Genomic DNA, 6,803 nt, shown 5'->3' on the forward strand with positions numbered 1-6,803 from the left:
TATGGTCAATAAAGTCTGAGGACCACCATGAGATATTGATTCTGATATTTTTAGAGCAGAAAATAAAATAAAATTTACTCAGAATTATGCTATAAAGTCCTAGGTTGTTAGAATCCCAGGTAGACCCCACCACAGGGCTGGGCAAAGAGCATAAAAGGCCGTGACTACTGAACACTGGATGCCCAGGTTGCATCACAAGTGCAGTTGAGGATGTCCTTAGACATCACCTCCTAGTCCTGAACATGTCTAACAATTCATTCCTAGAAAATGAATTCTGCTTTCGCTATCATTGCTGTGAATGAACTCCATCACCTCTGCAGGAAAACCCAAGGAAGAACTTATGATTTCTTGGAATATTTAGAGAATATAATGGTCACCTCTCTCCCTATAAAAAGCCAACAGATATTCATTTCTGTCTATTGATGTACAATAGTAAGATCACTCTTGTCCTCATAGTTCAGATTTCAAACATAACTCCATAACAAAACACAACAATCTATGAATCAATTACTCTCATCCTCCAACAAACATTACCTTCCCATTACTGGGTATGCTTAATCCCCTATTCAGAACTTATCTAGTTCTGAATGATATCTAGTCATGATGTGGGATTTCCCTCTGTATACTTGAATACCATTGATAAATAAAGGAACTGCTTTGGGCCTATAGCAGAGCTATAGGGAAACAGAGTGAAGTGAGGAAAACTAAGCTGAATGCTGGGAAAAAGGAGGTGGAGTCAGAGAGAAGCCATGGAGCCACTGCCAGAGTCAGACATGCTGAAACTTTGCCAGCAAGCCACTGCCATGTGGCAATACACAGATTAATGGAGATGGGTTAAATTAATAGGTAACAGTCAGCCAATAAGAAGCTAGAGCTAAAGCAGAAGTTAGGTCTCTTTTTCATGGTGCCTCCTAGGTCAGCTGTGCAAAGATGAAGCTGAATATTTTCTTCCCTGTCACTGGCTGTCAGAAACTCATCGAAGTGGACGATGAATGCAAGCTTCAGACATTCTATGAGAAGCGCATGAACACAGAAGTAACTGCTGAGACTCTGGGTGAAGAGTGGAAGAGTTATGTGGTCCAAATCAGTGGCGGCAATGACAAACAAGATTTTCCCATAAAACAAGGTGTCCTGACCTATGGCAGAGTGCGCCTGCTGTTGAGTAAGAGGCATTCTTGTTATAGATCAAGGAGAACTGGAGAGAGGAAGTGCAAGTGTGTTTGGGGATGCATTGTGGATACCAATCTGAGTGTTCTCAACTTGGTTATTGTTTAAAAAAAAAAAAAGGAGAGAAGGATATTCCTGGAAGATAGATACTACTGTGCCTCATCGGTTGAGACCTAAATGAGCTTGCAAAACCAAAAGCTTTTAAATCTTTCTAAAGAAGATGGTATCTGCCAGTACATTGTCAGAAGGCCTTTAAATAAAGAAGGTAAGAAGCCCAGGATGAAGGCACCCAAGATTCAGCATCTTGTGACTCCACGTGTCCTGCAACACAAATGCCAGCATCTTGCTCTGAAGAGACAACGGACAAAGAAAAACAAGGAGGAAGCTGCAGAATATGCTAAGCTTTTGGCAAAGATAATGAAGCCAAAGAAAAGTACCAGGAACAGATTGCCAAGAGGCGAAGGCTGTCCTCGCTGAGAGCTTCTACTTCTAAGTCTGAGTCCAGTCAAAAATAAGTCTTTAGGGGTAACAAATAAATGATCAGACCTTGGGGAAAAAAAAAGCTAGAGCTAACGGACCAAGCAGTGATTTAAATAATATGGCTTCTATGTGATTATTTCAGGGGTGAGCGGCCAGGAACCAACAAATGGCCTCCCTCCTACATAGTCATCTTCTGTTTCAGTCATGATACTTATTCAAAATGGCACCTTTTACTAACAAAACTATAATGTAAATGACCATCCTAATAAATATTACATACAGCTTTGAAGATACATTTGTGCACACTATGCACAAACATATTCTACATATAAACTTACGTATGTGTATATATATGTATATAAACATTAGATTTATGTTTGCATGGATACAAACCTATCATTTTGTACCAGGTATCATTCCCATGGTTAGATACAGATTTGATTCACATGATTCTTTTCTACTTCACACATACCCTAAATTTGACATAAATTTCAGTTCATTGGAGAATCTAACTTTCTTAGAGCCTTCCTTAGCTTGAGAACCAGACATGACAGAGTAAAGGCAATATCCACAGAGAGTAATCAGGCATGTCCACAGTCTTCCTAACTCACTGTATAGCAGCAACCCCATGTCTGTTGGTGGAAAGAATCAACAACCTCAACAAACATAAATTCATTTTTATATGTTCCTCCAGTGGGATGAAATCCTCCGACCGTACATTGGGGCTTTTCCTTACAATTACATGGGATCATTATTTCATTTGGTGGAATTTAAAAAGATGAACCTCAAAAACGTAAAACAAAACATGCCATAATGGGTTGTTGGGTCACTAGTGAGAAATCCTCCATGCTGATCATTGGACTCCTGTTGTCCGTCTGCAGAAGAAACAGTACTATGCTGTTCACGGTTCAGAACATTTGCCATTTCCTGCAGGACAGAATACTAACTTTCCAAGACATTGTTCCCAGATGGTACGATAAATGAATCTTTTCCAGAGTACTCAACCATTCTGTAAGGCCAGCTGCTTGTGGGAAATGGTTTCTTCAGGAGGACAGCGAATTTATGAGCATTGCCTCTGGAGCTTGTATCTTTGCAACTGAGATGTGCTGTGAGATACGATGATGACACAAAAAGCATCAGGGAATCTGCTGATAATGTTCTGGCAAGAAGTACAGGAGGCAAGAAAGGCAAAGGCATGTTTAGGATAAGAATCTTCCAATAAGAAGAAATCAGTGCAGGTTAAACATCCTTTTTTCAGAACGCTTGAATCAGAGTGTTTTGAGTCATTTTTTCTTTTTTCTTTTAGAAATATTTCCATATAGATAATGAAACATTTCGAAGATGAAACCAAAGTCTAAACAGAAAGTTCACTTATGTTTTATTGTGCTGTTTATACATGCAGTTGTTATGCAACGCTATTCCTGAAGAAATATGAGCAAATGTCTCAGATAGGGATCTGATGACAGGCTAAAGTAAGGAAACCACCAAAAGACAATGGTGAACTAATGAGCTTTACTGGGGTTACTCACAGAAATATGGGGTGGAAGTTACCTATGTAGAGTCAATTATGACTCAAAGACAACTGCCATCACTGAACCTTACCCCCTCATGGGTAACAGCTCACAAAAGTCATAATCCTAGAGCACGCTACACAGCTCACATGGGGCTTGGGGGTGCTCAAGAAGTTGGAGTCACCCCTCTATGAATTCCAATTGTTCTGTGTCTCTTCTGGACAGTTCAGCTGGCCTCTGCTTCTTCTAGGCTGTTTTGCTGGTCTCTATATCTCCCTGACTTCTCGGTTGGTCTCAGCCTCTTCTAGGCAGCTCAGCTTGTCTGGAAGTGTTTCTCATGAGGTTTTACTGATTTTATACGTTGTGAAGGAGGGGACCAAGTTAATGTGGTCAGATTCAGGGACTTCCTGGAGCATTTGAGTTGTTTACTTCCTGACATTAAGGAGTGCCCCTGCAGGATGAAGTATTTCCTCTCCATGTAGGACATCCTGCTGCTCCACCTCTTTTCTAACACCCTGCATCCTAACAATTTTCTTACCAAGGTTGAATGTCTTGGTCTTAGAGAAAACTTATAAAACAGTGGCTTACCAGTGATTACATACAGTTACGTGTGTGTGTATGCGCGCACACGTGCAGGTATGTGTGCACATATATGAATGTACATGTGGAGGGCCGAGTAACATTTGGGTGTGTTCCTAAGAAGCATTTGACCTTTCTTCTGTTTATTGTTTTATCTGAGTCAAGGCTCGTTAGTGGAATCTGGGGCTTATGGATTAGGCTGGGCTGAGTGACCAATGAGCTGTGGGACATGCTGGTTTCAGCCTCCTTGGCACTGGGATTACATAAGTGTATCACCTGCCTAAATTTTTACGCAGGTGCTAGGGATCAAAGTTAAGTCCTCTGGCTTATGCAGTACCTTTCTGACTGCATCATCTCCCCAGATCTTCAATCTACAGTGTCAGCCATCCAAAAACTCAGCCATCAGGAAGCTGACAGTCATCTTAGATAACAGGAGCTCGGTTAAGTCACTACTAATGGCAAACTGGAAGCTTAGGTGAGTGAATCTTGGTGAAAGCAAGCCTGTTTTCTTCATTAATAAAGATCATTTACCCTTCAGAATATAACTGTTTTCCATGGGCCTTCTGCTATACGAACAGTTGAACTTCTCCACATGTGGGAAACAGTGTATATTACATGGAGGCAAAATACAGCTCTTTACCTTTGACCTGTGTCAGACCGGCTTCAACAAGCATACCACTTGCCAGGGTAGGGGCATTAGGGTTACAAAAATAAGTAAAGAGAACAAAGACACGAGTGAAAATAATAAAACAGAAACATAGGATAGTACCGAGAAAGAGAGAGAGTTCCAGTGAATACTGAAATAGCCCATGTTTAATTTTCTATACACTTTTATATCCCAATACTGAAGGGGAAAGAAGACCAAAGACTGCTTTAGCATGATACAAAGGTCATCCAGAATAGTTATTTGCTTCAATTCTTGGAATATCAAGTCAGTAATTCTAGAGAAGAGTATTCTGTTGTTTAAACAGTGAACCCACCCTAGACCAAGTATCCTGAAGGCAAGCACTCCCTAAGTCAAATCTCTTCATTCAAAAGGAGAACAGAAGTGTGGTTGAATTCTCTGATCTTTGGTCAGGGTGGAGTGGATCTACCTGTATGGGCCATCTTCATGTCCAAAACACCAAGCCACAACACTCTAGGTCAGGGTGTGTAGCCACACTTGCCAACAACTTTGACAAACTCTCCGACCTTCAGACAGGTGGAAATCGGCTCACACTTTTGAACCTCCACAGAACTGAAAGTCTTTCACCTTTTATTGAGTTCAGAATAAGAAAAGCAGCTGCATTCAGTCCAAACAGCAATGACACTTAGCTGCCACACCACTCTGAGCCCTGCAGCTATACTGACAGTGGATGAGAAGTGAGGCTGAATGTTTAAAACACTTGTGGGCTTCATGCAATCACATTCATGAGACGCAGTCTAAGACCACTGAAGGTATTTTATCTCCATCTTTTCCCAGGTCTTCATTAGTCACTGATCTAAAAATTCCATGTATCTCCGGTTGGAATGACCATCTCTGTTTCTACTCTAATAGAGAAATGAGATATCATGATATTTTTATACTTTATTACTGACTTCAATTGCCTTTTATTGGGGATCAAGTGCACCCACAGATGGTGGTGCCAGAATAGCATAAAGTAGATTTCTAACACAAGTAAAATTAATTTTATTTGTTAATCAGTTACTGAACAGTGTCCTGCAAAACCACAGCTGACTTTGAACAAGATTGGCACAGCAGCAGACACAGGAAAGAAGGTAGACACACCTGGTTCATGCAAGTTATTCCGCTTCTGCAGCACAAGACACACCCATACATAGATTAGAGAACACCTCATTCATCCTGGCCACCCTCCCTTGAATGGTTGCTAAGTTTTTTATGTCAAGACCTGAGAAGTTTTCAAAAGCAGCTGGTCACTGGAGAATTCAAGGCAGGCTGTTCTCTGAAATCCAAGGACCCTCCATTATCACTTTTCTCCTGCTTCAAGCCATCTGTGTAGCATAGTCATCTAACCTGCAAGAGAGACTCAGTTATTAAGTTTGCTGTGTTGGTGTAGTCATTGCCACCTAAACCAACGGGAGCACAGAACTGCTGCCTCTGAGGCCAAAGGTCAAATGTGTTTACAACTCGTGAAATGTACCTTGACTCTGAAATAAAAAGAAACTTATAGACCCACAGCAATATAAATCCCAGGACAGCTTCGTAACTTTGAAACCAGCATCTTCATATGGAAGTTTTATCGATCAGTTGACAGCAGCCTTCAGGGAAAAACTCGATGGTGCCTGTTTTTTAGCCCTGTGAGCATCACTTGAAGGGCTTGCTGTAAGATGTGGGAGGACTCGGGAGGCAGAGACAGGTAGATCTCTGTGATTTCAAGGCCTACCTTGTCTACAGACCTAGTTCCAGGACATCTAGGACTGTTACACAGAGAAACCCTGTCTCCAAATAATAGATAGATGATAGATAGATAGATAGATAGATAGATAGATAGATAGATAGATAGATAGATAGATAGACAGACAGACATGTGTGAGCCTACATAATAATCATAATTTTCCTTTTTAGTTCCCTGATTTTAAACTCAATCTTCCCTGGACACTGGAGTGTTGACAATTTCCCTACCAACATTTCGAATCCTTCTCTCAACATCTGTCTTCTTGGCCCACTTTTGATGATACCCTGAAGCATCCTGAATACTAAAATCTGTGGCAGCTAAAATTTTAAGTAAACTGCAAGCCAAAGGTTTTGTCCTGCCACTTGAGGCCTTGCCTGGTTACAGACGTCTGGTTCAGGCTCCTTGTCTCACTGGGCATCTTAGCTAGCATTACTCTGGTGGATTCCATGGAGTTTCCATCTTACTAGGTTTCTGTCTCACCCCCAGAATGTTCCTCGGCCTGTTCCAGTTATTTCTCCCAGTATATTCTCCCTCCCTACCCCACCACCTGATCTCTTCTGTTCCCATATCCATCCTCCCCCAATCCACCGGTAGTGTGGGAGGTCCATGTGTTGCTCCCATGACCTATATCATGGGAGGAGGAAGGCAAAGTTAGAGAGAAGCATGGAGT

General features: G+C 41.4%; 1 pseudogene; it reads left to right on the forward strand.

Annotated features, from left to right (window-relative positions):
- The first annotated feature begins 930 nt into the window (after window positions 1-930).
- On the forward strand, window positions 931-1,682 carry LOC130888977 (40S ribosomal protein S6-like; annotated as a pseudogene).
- The last annotated feature ends 5,121 nt before the right edge of the window (window positions 1,683-6,803 follow it).

The sequence above is a fragment of the Chionomys nivalis genome, chromosome 17 (assembly GCF_950005125.1).
Source record: "Chionomys nivalis chromosome 17, mChiNiv1.1, whole genome shotgun sequence".
In the NCBI taxonomy this organism is placed as follows: domain Eukaryota; kingdom Metazoa; phylum Chordata; class Mammalia; order Rodentia; family Cricetidae; genus Chionomys; species Chionomys nivalis.